This window comes from Neofelis nebulosa, chromosome 8 (genome assembly GCF_028018385.1).
Source record: "Neofelis nebulosa isolate mNeoNeb1 chromosome 8, mNeoNeb1.pri, whole genome shotgun sequence".
Taxonomy (NCBI): domain Eukaryota; kingdom Metazoa; phylum Chordata; class Mammalia; order Carnivora; family Felidae; genus Neofelis; species Neofelis nebulosa.
The window spans coordinates 69,906,324-69,920,640 of record NC_080789.1 but is presented as its reverse complement, the minus strand read 5'-3'; the positions used below and the strand labels follow the sequence as shown (position 1 = coordinate 69,920,640).

The 14,317-nt window shown below is 42.0% G+C and overlaps 1 protein-coding gene across 2 annotated transcripts in view; it reads left to right on the top strand.

Moving 5' to 3' along the window:
• The window catches only part of ANO6 (anoctamin 6), a 196,606-nt gene that overhangs the window by 51,158 nt on the left and 131,131 nt on the right, over positions 1-14,317 (top strand). The window lies entirely within an intron of this gene.

Sequence of the window (14,317 nt, the reverse complement as noted above, 5' to 3'; positions counted from 1 at the left end):
GGCACAGCTGACCTCTCCCTCCTTCCTGAAATTCTTTCTGTGCATGGCTTCTGTGGTGCTGCTCCATTTTGATTCTGCTTGCAATCGCGCTTGTCTTTTCTGTCCCCTCTGCTGGATCCTTCTCTTCCTAGTCCTGGCCTCTAAACGTTGGAGTGCCAACAGCTTTGTGCTCTGGCTGCTTCCCATCTCAGCTCACTACTTAGGTGATAGTCATTTCCATCTATTTGGTGATGACTTCCATATCTGCCTCCCCGATCTCTGTCTCTCCCTGGCTTTTCAGCTGCTTGCTTTACCTCTCCACTTGGCTATACTCTTGCAAACATGGCATCTCCAAAACCAACTTCTGGTTTGTTTTCTAAACCTACACTTCTTCCTCTTTTCATCATCTCGGCAGTGACTTCACCCAGTTGCTCAATCCCTCAAACCTACAGTCTTCCTGGATCGCTGCCTTTCCTTCACACCTCATGTCGGACCCATTAGCATCTATCCTAAGCCCAAGCACTCCTCATCTCCCAACTCGTACCTGAGTCTAAACCCAGGCCTTCACCATGTCTTGCTGGGACTTCGAATCACTTCCTCAGCCCTCTTCCTGCCTCTATTCATTACCTTATGGTCTGAGTTCACACAACAGCCACGGGGATTCTTCTGTATTATACTTTTATACTAGGTGCAGTGGCTTCTCTACAAACAGTATGAAGTGCAGGCTCCTAACCGTGTACTGTAGGGCCCCTGCCACCTCCTTGTCCCCATGTCTTCTTGCTATGCCTGTCTCTCATGGTGCTCCAGCTACACTGGCCCCTCACTGTCCCTTGATGTGTTCCCCTCCTTCCCGGAATGCTTTTCTCATCCTCCTCTCCACCTGCTCTCACCTCCCAACCCTTTTCTGTCTAGGATTCTTGCTCTTGGGGCTTCATTCAGTTCTCCTTCAGATGCCACCCCTTAGAGCTCGCTGTCCTCCCTTACTCACCGATCCCAAATAGCACTGTTAACTCTCTGTTCCCTTCACGTGCTTTATTTGACTTCAGAGCATTTATCTCTACCTGAAATTAACTTTGTGTGTTTTGTTTATTGCCTCTGTCCGCCAGTAGGTCATAAGCTGCATAGGAACACTGTTGTGGTGCTCAGTAAGTGTCTTTTGAATGACTGAAGGAATAAGTGAATTAATGCTCAGATACCCCTATATTAAAAATTAAAGAACCTTCCTCAACCCTAATATCCCTCTCCGTCTCTCACCCCATTTCTCTATCTTTGTTAAGGGAGAATCCCTAAATGTTGTGTAGGTATACTACCCATTTCCTCTTCACTCTGCTGCGATCTGGGGTCTTTTCCCTTCACTCTGGTGAAATTTCTCAGGGTCATTCAAGCTGTATGTGTTGCTGCTTCTAGTAGATACATTCCTGTCCTGTCTTACATTTAGTTTTTTTTTTAAGTTTATTTATTTATTTTGAGAGAGACAGAGATGGCACGAGCAGGGGGAGGGGCAGAGAGAGAGAGAGAGAGGGTGAGAGAGAATCCCAAGCAGGCTCCGTGCTGCCAGCGCAGAGCCTGATGTGGGGCTCAAACTCATGAACCAGGAGATCATGACCTGAACTGAAACCAAGAGTCGGACGCTTAACCAAATGAACCACCCAGGTGCCCCTTACGTTTAGTTTTATTATGGAACATCAGTTTCCTGAAAAGGGACTTTTTCTGTGTTGTTACCTGTTAATGTCTTCTGCATCTCGCACAGTGCCTGGCACATAATAGGTGCCAGAAGTGGCCTTCTTGTGTTTATACGTGTCCCGTTGTGAGATGTTTGACATGAGTCCTCACTTCCAGTTTTTGTAAATGGAAAAAAATTTTTTTTTTACTTTTGGCAAAGTGTTGTATATAATTATTTTTTAAAAGTTTATGTAAGTAGACAAGTAAATAATACAAGATTTGTTGTGAAAAAGAGCATGTCCCCCTCCAGTTTTTGTTCCTGAGAGGCAAGTATTTTTAACTTCAGCTGATTATGTTAACAATCACTTCTATATCTTTAATTAACATAAATTAACGTTTCAGTGGTTATCTACTGATGAAAAAGTTTAGCCCGGGTTCATCTACCCCTGCTCCTCTCCCCTCTCATGCAAATTTCCCAACCCCCATCCTCCCAATATTGTCATTGTATTGTAATTTTGGTAAGATCAATATGCAGCATTTACTTTGTTAGAACTATGTCGTACTTTCCACAGAGGAGCTCTGAAATGTAGTTTGATTACTTTTCCTCACAAAACTACACAGTGAATACTGTACTGACTTTTTTTTTTTTTTTTAATCTCTTCATTTTGGATGTATTTAGGAATATTCAACCTGAGACTCTACCCCAGTTGTAAATCTCTCAGTGGACCACATACTGAATGCACCTAGTTCATCTGTTTGGAGTCAGTTCCTCTCAGACCCTTCTGATCTTGTCTCTGTCGAGGTTGCTTTCTTGGCCCCCAAACAGCTAGGGCTTCCCCTTCACTGCTCTCCTGCAGACTCCTTTTGCCTCTCTTGTATCGGAGCCACTGGTCTCTGGAACTTAATGACTTATTCTTTGTTGGTTTACTGCTTCACACAGTCTTCAGTTCCTTATGGAGGAAAGGTGTAAGAAGAGCTAAGTTTTTGAGACTTGCAGGTCTGACAATGCCTTTGTTCCCCTGGCTTTTAACTGACAGCTTGACTAACTTTATAATTCTTGAGCAGAAATCATCTCTACTGAGAATTTTGAAGCCTCTGCCTTCCAGTGTTGTTCTTGAGTAGTTCCTGCCATTTAGACTTAAAATTCTTGGTATGAAAAACTCTTTTGGGAAATTCCATTATGATGTACCTTGGTATGTTGTTCTCTTTGCATTTAATGTGCTGGAAACTCAGCCTCCTCACTATGGAAACCCGGTCCCCTTCCCTCTCCCCATTCTTGTCTTATCTTTAAAGGGAAAACATCGTCCTTTAGTTTTGGGTGAAAGATGTCCTCCAGTCCTGGGGGGAAAAATGCCCTCTGATGCTGGGAAATTTCTTTCCTTTGCAATCACTTCCCCTCCATTTTCTTTGATGATGAACACTTTATTTTTTGGACTTGGCTATCGTGAATTGTTCCCCAAACTTTCCATCTTTCCAGCTTTCCATCTCTTTTTTTATTCACCTTCTTGGCCATTTCCTGAATTGTGTCTTTCAAGCCTTCTATTGACTTTTCAATCTGCCATCATTTTAATTTCTAAGATTTAATATTTTTATTTCTCTTTCTCTCTTTCCGATAATATCTTGTCCTTATTTCATGAATGTACTTTTTCTCAGATATCTGAAGATGCTAGAGTTTTGAATTTTTTTTTTTATTTTTTTATTTTTTTTTATTTTTGGGACAGAGAGAGACAGAGCATGAACGGGGGAGGGGCAGAGAGAGAGGGAGACACAGAATCGGAAACAGGCTCCAGGCTCCGAGCCATCAGCCCAGAGCCTGACGCGGGGCTCGAACTCACGGACCGCGAGATCGTGACCTGGCTGAAGTCGGACGCTTAACCGACTGCGCCACCCAGGCGCCCCAAGTTTTGAATTTTTTTAAACTTTCTTCTTCCTGTGATTTTTCTCTCTCCTCCAAGTTGCTTTGTTGTTTCTCTGTTAGGTGTTTTACCTAATATCCAGAAAGTCTTATTGTTCCCTCCTGTTTTAGATTAGCTATCTAAAAGGATGACTGGAGGTTCTTTGATAGCATATTGTGTTTAGCTTCATTCTAGGATGACGTGGCTGAGGTATTTGTTTTTGTTTTGTTTAGGAAATCCTAATGTTAGTATTTTTACGTTTTTCATTTTTCATTTTTGTTTATTTTTTGTTTGTTTGTTTGAACTGACCAGATTCTCCAGAAAAAAAGATGACTAGTGAGAAAGCCAAGTACAAGGCTAGGGTGTCTCAACATTCAGTAACAATTGTAGCATGTAATCTCTCTTCAGTATGGAATCCCAATCCTCACTTATGCCTAGAATCCTCTAGTCCAAAAATCCCTTACTGACTCTTTTCAGACCAATCTTCCAGGTGGGGCATGGGGGGTTGGAGGCAGTTACTTCAAGGAGTGAGGGAGAGAATTGGGTCTCTCTACTTCTTAAATGGACTTTCAGCCAATTCTGTGCCCCACCTCCACCCCCACTTCCAGAGGAACCTGATGCTACCAGTCCCTCAGCCCCTTTATGGTTTATAATTTAAATGAAATTGCTTCTAGATAGTCCTGGTTTTGGATTGAGCTTTCTCCAGTCTGCTGAGCCATTGGCCACTAGTCTATTTGTTCTCCGGCTTCCAAAATTGTGTTACTATCTCTTCTCCTGTTCTCTTTATATCTGTTTATTTTCCAGTGGCGTTGAGGTTGAAGCAGGACTCTGTGCAGGTGTTTCATAGTCCACCTTTAAATGAAATCCTCACTTGACGTGTTTTTCTTTGTTGTTTATGAGGCATTTGCTCACACTTGTGAATCTCTATTTTCACCGACTCTAGTTCTTTTCTTACATACAGTTGGCGTTGAGTGTGGTGGAACGCTCCCTGGACCATGAGTTGTTAGGAAGCTTGGGTTCTGTTCCCAGATTTCATACTTAATCCTGTGCATTCTCTCTCATTGTTTTCTTGTCTGTGGTTCCAAGGCATTGAAGTAGATGACTCTGAGATCTCTTTGTACCCAAAAATTGCTTTTATTTGTAAGAAGTTGAGATAATCATGTGTAACTGAACACCAAGTTAGGAAACAGAGTTGCAGTAGCCAGCTGAAGAAATGCACAAGTTCAGCTTTTCCCTGTATTAGTCTCTGTAACTTTGGTATCTTAGAAGTCTCAAGTAAAATTGCAACCCACATTTCATGAACAAGAAACTGTTAAAAGGTTAAAAATTCTGAATTTTGTTTTCCTCTGCACTATTTTCAGCTGATAGGAGTTCAGCTGCAAAGCATACTTGGATCCATGTTCTCGATAGGGAGATAAAGTGTTAGTTTTGAGCCAGAAGAACAGGGAAGATAATAAAGAGGTCTGTTTTTTTCTCTTTTACGTCCTAGCAGGGATGGCTATTCTTGGTAGCACCCCACCAGGAAATTGTCCTTCCTATGGAAGCCATGTGTGAGTACATGATAGCCACATCTGTATTTTCTCTCTCCTCCATGTTGCTATTTCTTGTTAGATGGAAAGACAGAGTGGACATTGCGTGTCACTGTGGTTTTGACTGGCTGCTTTGATCAGTAACCCAGTGTGCTCAGCAGTGGTCATTACGGTGACTGAGGAGAAAATGTGATCTGTGAGGCCAGTGACCCTGTGGGCCAGAGACCAAGGTGAGGCTCCTTAAGGCAGTGCTTCCCAAACTGAGTTGCACACCAGAGCCACCCCTGCCCCCTGTTACTAACACAGAATCTCTGTGGGGTGGGACACAGGAATTGTTTTGTTAGAGTTTCCCAGGCTTTTAGGATGCGCTTAATTCTTATACTGACTCTGGGGAACTATTGTCTTAGGGACAGGAGGCCAAAAAGAAAATCAGACTCTTGAGCGTTTGCAGAGCTCCGGAAAAAAACCACAGAACAGAACCTGAGCCCTGCACACCTAGCCAGCTGACACTCATATCAGTCCTGGAAAGGATTTCCGACTCTCACTGCTTTTCTCATGTTCATATTTCACACTCTTTTCCCTCATTCTTTGTAGATCATCTTGCTTTTTAAATCGCAAAGGGAATAGAAACCCTCAGGGGATGCTGCCTCAACTTCTTTTCTTCCCTCAAAAAAGAAACTGTGTGTGTGCAATGTGTAATGCACAGATAAATTTATGTTTACAGTTAACTTTGGCTCCCCGATTAAGGTCAACCCCTCTGCCTGTGCCTCTCTCCATCAGTGACCCCTCCTGTGTATTTTTCTTTCACTCTTTCCATCAGTATTTGTGTGTGTGTGTGTGTGTGTGTGTGTGTGTATATGAGTATGTGATATATGTAATATGAATACATATTTCATCTTACAGGACAAGGTGCAAAATATGCAAACAAAAATATGCCTTCCTCGACTCTGTGGCCAGCCTAGGTTTATTCATTCAGTCATTCATCTGGTTAGTCCATATTTATTAGAGCCAGCCATGTGCAGAGACCTGGCCAGGCACTGGGCTTCAACATGAGACTAAACAGATATAACCCCGGCTTGCACGATGCTTATGGTCTCTTTGTAACCAGAGTCCTTTAAAAATTATCGTTCTTGGGGTGCCTGGGTGGCTCAGTCATTTAAGTGTCTGACTTCAGCTCAGGTCATGATCTCACGGTTCGTGAGTTCGAGCCCCGCATCGGGCTCTGTGCTGACCGCTCGGAGCCTGGAGCCTGCTTCTGATTCTGTGTCTCCCTCTCTCTCTGCTCCTCCCCTGCTCACGCTGTCTCTGTCTGTCTCTCAAAAATAAATAAATGTAGGGGCGCCTGGGTGGCGCAGTCGGTTAAGCGTCCGACTTCAGCCAGGTCACGATCTCGCGGTCCGTGAGTTCGAGCCCCGCGTCAGGCTCTGGGCTGATGGCTCGGAGCCTGGAGCCTGTTTCCCATTCTGTGTCTCCCTCTCTCTCTGCCCCTCCCCCGTTCATGCTCTGTCTCTCTCTGTCCCAAAAAATAAATAAAAAACATTGAAAAAAAATTTAAAAAAAAAAAAATAAATAAATGTAAAAAAATTAAAAAAAATTAAAAATTGTCGTTCTTACTTTCCCCCTTTACAGAAAGAACACATGCTTGTGATCATAAATTTGAAAATAGCTTCCTAATGGGAAGCCACGAAAGGGTTTAAAGCAGAAGAGTACTGAATTTCGTTTTCAGAATTTAATTTACAAAGGTCACTTGGGCTACTGAAGGGGAAAGGATTGGGAGGGGGTGGAAATTGCTGGCAGGCGATCGGTCAGGGAATTTCTGCTCCAGCCCAGATCAGAGCTGCTTGGCATTGTAAGGAGGAGAGAGGAAGACAGACTCAAGATCTGTTCAGCATGATAGGTTGGTGAATATTTGGTTGTGGGGATGAAGAAGAAGGGGGAGTCAGGATGACACCCAGGTTTCCGGCTTACCCAGCTGCGTGGATAGTAGCGTCATTGACTGAGACAGGAAATAATGGAGAAAGAGTAGCTCTGTGCGTGTGTATAGACCTAAATCCTGTGTGAATGCTCCGTGAGTCTGACATGTCTTGGAAGTTTCTAGGTGGAGGAGTCACATAAGCAGCTGGATGTATGAATCTGGAGTTGAGAAGAGACCACTTGAAATAGAGCAGTGCATTTGGAACCTTTGGTCTAAAGCTGCCAACAGATGCCGTGGGTAGATTACAGAGGAGCAGGCCACAGGTGGCCACCTGAATATTTTCAGAAGTCAAGCTCCAATCAGGAAGGATGCACCAACAGAGGGGACCAGAGAGATGAAAGAACCTCTAAGGGAGGAAAAGCAAGAGAAGGTGTCTTCAAAAACGGTTACAGTCAGCTGTGGCAAAGGTTGTTGTGATGTCAAATAAGGCACAAATGTAAAGCAGATGTTAGGTTCAGCCACGTGAAAATCATGGATGACCTTAGCCAGAGTCAGGTGGCAGGTGGTCACAAGTGGAGTCCCTGGGAGAGGGGTGCCAGCTCATCTAAAGCCCTGGCAAGAGTATTAAGGATTTTGGACTGTGTTGTAATGTAGTAGGTGCAGTGGAAAAGGCTGATTCAAGTTGTTTTTCCTTTCTATGATAGCCTCTTATCTTTATTGTTTTATTTTGGTTATCAGAGCAATATGTACTCATTGTAAAAGTTTAAAACATGTAAAATATGACTCTCAGTGAAGTGTCTGACTCTTGATTTCAGGTTGGGTTGTGGTCCCAGGGTTATGGGATCGAGCCCCATGTTGGGCTCAGTGCTGAGTGTGGAGCCTGCTTAGGATTCTCTCTGTCTCCCTCTGCTCCTCTCCCCTGCTCACATGACTGCTTTCTTTCTGAAATTAAAAATAAAAATTAAAAATTAAATACAAATATGACTGACAACAATCTTTATAATTGCATTCCCTCATATATAACCACCGTTAATAGTTTGAGGTATATCCTTGCAGGTTCTTCTGTGAATGTGCTATCACATACATACATTGATACACATTTACTTTCCAAAAATTGGACTTATTGCCATATAGTCTGCTAAAGCTTGTACTTTTACCTGTGTATTTCAGACCTTTCTTCACATAAAACAGATGTATATAGTCTGCTATTGTGCTGTAGTATATTCTCCAAATTTTTGAGTTTTATTTGGAAATCTTTGCTTTCTCACACTATGCTATACTGAACACACTTGTACATATTTACCTGTGCATTCCTTATATATGTGTGTGTGTGTACAGGAATCTTTGTAGAATAAGTTCCTAAAATGGAATTGTGGGGACAAAGGACATGTGCATTTGACATTTTGATAGTGTCACAGTGCCCAAGGAGAGGGGCTTTTTCTCTTTTCTCTTTTCTTTTCTTTTCTTTTCTTTTCTTTTCTTTTCTTTTCTTTTCTTTTCTTTTCTTTTCTTTTCTTTTCTTTTCTCTCTTTTCTCTTCTCTTCTCTTCTCTTTCCTCTTTTCTTTTGTTTTCTTTTCTTTTCTTTTCTTTTCTTTTCTTTTCTTTTCTTCTCTCCCTTATCTTAGCTGGAAGAATTTTGAGCATGAAAAATGTCAACAAGGGGCAAATGAAGAGCAGGTTGGAGTCACAGGAAAAAGTAATGAATGTCTTCTAGAAAGAAGCCAGTGGGAACGGGAACCAAAGTGTGGGAGGAATCTTCAAGCCAAGGAGGAGAGGGTGGGAAGCAGGGTCCTCAATCACTGCAGCAGCCCCAGAACCTTGATGGGTGCTGGCACCAAATACTTGGTGGTTGAATGAATAAATGAATGTAGTTTGGTTGATTTGGCAGTGGAACTTCATGATGTTTCTCTCTGAAAGCATCTAGTTTTGTACTTTTTCTACAAATCAGAAGGTTAAGATTTCTTACTGAAACCGGTAAAGGAGAAGTTGGAGATTTGAAAAGCCCTTCTTGCTTGGCGAACCCAGTTGCCCAGGTCAGGCAGGACTCCCAAGACAGGGCGTCTCTAACCTTCCTCTCCAGTCACCTGCAGGGCCTGTTGATTTTAAGGCCTTAATATCCCTGGACTCCGTCTAATTCTGTTCATCCCCACTACCACCATCATTATGTTAGTTCCAGCCTGGATTTTCTTAGCAGCCTCTTAGATGGTCTCTTACGTCTTGTACATGGCTCAGAACTTGGTGTAGGGACCACCTACCTCCTCCAACCCCCCAGCCAGGCTGGCTCAGGAGCACCTTCCGAGCCTTGTGTGGCATCTCTTCTCCCTGGATGGTCACTTGTATGTTTCTTGCTTGTTTGGTTTTTTTTAATCTAAAACCTTCATATGAATGTCGTAACATTTTTACATCTCTAACACCTATAATGCTTAGCTCATGTTGCATGCTGCAAAAATGATTGATGTTATTTTGTGTGAAAGCCTGATGCTTATATAAACTTGGTACACAGAAAAAGGGGAGGGGATAAGGACAAAAGCAGGCTTGAGATGAACTCACAAAGGACTGGTAATTTAAGACATTTGATCCTGGAACAATCCTCAGGATTATTACTCCCTAGGGAAAGGCAATCTGCTCTAAGTGTCATTTGTATTAGTATTTCTGTAATTAGCATGTTAAATGCAGATTTTGAAAAATTGGAAATACCTCGTAACTCTAAGGTGATTTAGCTACATTCAGGTGATCTGTTTAGTTTTACAATCTCAAATAACTACTGTGTGGTATTTTCTAGAGTAGAAACATTTGAACCTCTTTAGTTGCATCTGGCCAGCTGGAGGATAATCACATGATTGAAGTCCCTGATGGGATTCTAAAAGAAATGGCCTTCCAGCCCATTAAATTAAGAGTTTCCAAATTAGGATTGGAATGTTCCTGTTTGGGTCTGCCTGCTTCCCCACCCCCATCACTGTGCCCCATGTCATCTATGGGAAGAGTACTGGGAGATCCTTACCAGCTGGTATTTCAAGTTGCAGAATCAGAGTGTAATGAAAGAAAGAGACACACAGAGTTGGTTATTTTTCTGTGGAGCAGAGGGCCTGGGTTCATTCCCTAGGACCGTCTGGAGGGCGCTTCTCTGAGGGGCGCTTCTTGCTGTGATTCCTCTCTCTCCATCCAGGGTCTGTTTCCCTCAAACGGCCACCTACTCATAGTACATTCCCTGCATCCTCAGCGGTTAGGATGGCCATCCCTCCCACCACTGCTTCAGCAGAAGGGCACGACTGGAGCAGGGTCTGAGTGCTCACTTCCCCGAAGGCCACTGGGCTGTAGAAGAGTAAAAAGCAAGAGGATGAGGTCTTTGCTGCTAGGGTTGCACTTGACTCTGTCGTGTTTCTGCTGGGCAGTGGCAGCACAAGGGACAGTGGCCAAATATGAATTTAAATCACCTTAACCATATAGACATTCGGGTCTCTTTAGCCTAAAATAATATGGGGCACTATTAAAACTAATCCATTTGGAAGGAATTTTTGTCCTCCCAGTTCCTTATTTAACCGGCAGCTTAAAAAATATGCCCATACATCCAAAATTTAAGTAATGAGCATGATTTAGAAATATTTAAGTAATAATACAGTAGAGAATGCATAAAAATGGATTTACAGGTTTCTTGAATCCTCTTTGTTTTCCGTATTAGACTGAATTTACAGACACTTAACCAATTTTTTTCAAGTTTGTTTTTTTTGTTTATTTATCAATTATTTGAGAGAGAGAAACAGAGCTCGTGTGCAAGCCAGGCAGAGGAAGAGAGAGAGAAAGAATCTTAAGTAGGCTTCATGCTCAGTGCAGAGCCCGACACGGGACTTGATCCCATAACCCTGAGATCCTGACCTGAGCTGAAATCAAGAGTTGGACGCTCAGTGACTGAGCTACCCAGGTGCCCCACTTTCCTAATTTTTGATGTAACAGAACATTTAATAAACTGCTGTCAGCATTCTAATTTATTGGCATAGTCCAAAGGCTGTAACCGTTTTTAAAAAAAATGAAAAGAACTTCAGGAAGGTTCAAACATAGCATTTTCCCCCCTTTCATTATATAATACTTGTAGCTAATATTCATCTAGTATTTATATGTGTAGGTACCATGCTAAACATTTCACATGCCACAACTTATTTCATGTTCAAAACAACCCCAACAGTAAGTACTGTCATTCCCATTCTTCAGGTGTAGACTTCAAGGCACAGAAAGTTTGAATAAACTGCTCAAAGTCATAGTTAGGAAGTGGTAGGTCTGGGATTTGAACTCAGGTCTGTCTGACTCCAGCAGCCAGCTGTATAGAAGTTATGCATCCATTTGGTAAGTCATTCAGCAGATAACAATGGAGTACCTAACATAGCCCAGGTACTGTTCTAGGGAATTCGGCTGTGCTTGGGATTCAGTTAGAAACAAGGAGAAGTCTTTTCCTCATGGAACTCTCATAATATATAATAATAAAGCTATTATTAGTTACTAAAGGAAAGTACAGCAGGGCAAGGTGGCAGAGAACAGTGGCTTTTCTTTAGAGCTGGCAAAGTTAGGATTTCAGGGACAGCCTTTCTGAGGCAGGGATATTGAACAGAGACCTGAGTAATGCGAAAGAGCAACTTCTTAAGGCCACGGGGCAGTGTCATATGGCTACAGGCATAGTTTATGAGCTTCTAGGTTCCAATTCTGATTCTCCTGCTCATCAGCTGTGTGATCTTGGACAAAATATGCAACTTCTCTCTGCCTCTTCATTGGTGATGTAAAGGTAAATATAATATTTATTAAAAGAACTTAGCTATAAAACAAGCACTGGAATGTAACACTCTTTAAGTGTTAGCTGGTAGTCTCTAGGCACTATGGGAATCGTGACAAGTAGCTGCTTTCTGGGTCTGTTATTTAAGTAACTTAAATCAGGGACGCCTGGGTGGCTCAGTTGGCTGAGTGACTTTGGCTCAGGTCATGATCTCATGGTTTGTCAGTTCAAGCCACCCTTCTGGTTCTGTGCTGACAGCTCAGAGCCTGCTTCTGATTCTGTGCCTCCCTCTCTCTCTGCCCCTCCTCGACTCACACTCTGTCTCTCTGTCTCTCTGTCTCTCTCTCAAAAGTAAATAAACATAATTTTTTTTAAGTAACTTAAATATTAAAATTTGGGTAGTCTTTGAAAATTCAGCTGACAGGATTTATTGAGGAATTAAATGCAAGGGTATGGGGGAAAGGAGCCAGGGATGACTCCAATAGTTTTGGTCTGATTAATTTGGTTGATTTGGGGGCCATCTACTGAGATGGAGGAGATTTGGGTATAGCAAGTCTTTTTGGGGGGGAGAAGGTATACTGGAGGGTGACAATCAAGAACTTGGCTTGTAGTTAAGATTGAGTTACTTCTTAACACGTTCATGTTTTTTATTCACTGTAGAAAATTGGAAAACGTAGACAAATAATAAGAAAATGAAAACACTTGATATCCCATTACCCATTATCTTTTGCTTAAATTTATTCTTACCCCACAGAAATTTAGGTCATACAGTATATATAGGGTTTTGTTTGTTTAAAGTTTATATATTTAGAGAGAATGCGAATGGGGGAGGGGCAGAGAAAGAGGGAGAGAATCTCAAGCAGGCTCATCTCAGCTAGCATGAAGCCCACTGTGGGGCTTGAAATCATGAACCATCACAAATGACCTGCACTGAAACCAAGAGCCAGGAGCTTAACTGACTGAGCCACCCAGGTGCCCCTTTTGTTTGTTTTATATACACTTCCGTTTATTGGAAAATGGCTCCTGGCAAAGGGGAGAGGTGAAATATAGGCAAGGTGATAAGAGCCCTAGCCCTGTGAAAGCCCTCTCCACCTGCCATCACAGACAGCAGGTATGGACTCAAGCCTTCAAAGAGCTCTCCAGCTAAGGAGGGTAGAGCATATGATAGATCTTGTTTCTGCTCTTCTGTCTTAGGACCCCCAGCACCTGCTAACCTGTACAATTTCATCCACAATTGTTAGCAGGTGGTTGTTGTTGTTGTTTTAAAACTATACAGTACTTTGTTTTCACTGTGGAGAGGGCACATCACCTAAAACTTACCATTGTGGCTATTTTTAAATGCACAGTTCAGCGGTGTTAAGTATATTTACACTGTTGTACAACGGTCACTAGCATCCATCTCTGGAATTTTTTCATCATAGAAAACTGAAACGCTATACCCAGTAAACACAATTCCCCATGCTTCCCTCCTCTTAGCCTCGACAACCACTGTTTTACTTTCCGTCTCTGAATTTGACTACTCTAGGGATATCAGATAAGTATTTGTTCTTTTGTGACTGACTTATTTCACTTAGCATCATGTCCTTAGGATTCATCCATGTTGGAGCATGTGTCAGAATTTGCTTTTTAAGGCTAAATAATACTGCATTGAATATTTTGTTTATCCATTCATGTGCAGGTGAGTACTTGGTCTGCTCTTACCTATTGGCTGTGGTGAATAATGCTGCTGTGAACAGAGTATATGGATATTTGTTTGAGTTCCTGCTTTGAATTCTTTCGGCATATACTATATGCAGTGAAAAATGTTTTTTAACGTTTTTATTTATTTTTGAGAGACAGAGAGAGATAGAATGTGAGCAGGGGAGGGGCGGGGAGAGAGGGAGACACAGAATTTGAAGCAGGCTCCAGGCTCTGACTCGTCAGCACAGAGACTGATATGAAGCTTGAACCCACGAGCAGTGAGATCATGACCTAAGCCAAAGTTGGACGCTTACTTAACTGAGCCACCCAGGTGCCCCTAAATGCAGTTTTATAGTCTGCTTTTTTTTTTACATTAAAGTACATTGTTAGAATTTTGTGTGAATATTTTTCTACAAAATTATTTTAAATAATTGCACTATATATTATCAGTAGCTATATTTTCATTGACTTAAGCAAGAATTGTTTCCTGGAGATAGAATTGTAAGACAAAGAGTATGACTAACATTAAAGGTTTTGCTACATTTGCCAAATTGCCAACCAGAAACTCATACGACCTGACATTAGCAAAATCTGTATGTATTCCATGCTCCTTTGCTAATATTAGGTATTGGTCATTATTTTCTGTCAATCTGATAATTTAAATCCTGGTTTTCCTTTTATGCAAAGTTAAGGTTCACGTTCTGAGTTTTTTTTTTTTTTTTTTTGTAGCCGATTACTGGGAAGATACTGATTTGGTAAACGTTCAACTTGCGAGATGATGACAGATGATGGCCACCCATGGGATTCTTCCTAGTCCTTAATTCTCAGGCAGTTGCAAGCCTTTTGCTCTGTGTATATATGACAAGCTGTGTAATCAGGTTTTGAGTTCTTCTGTTT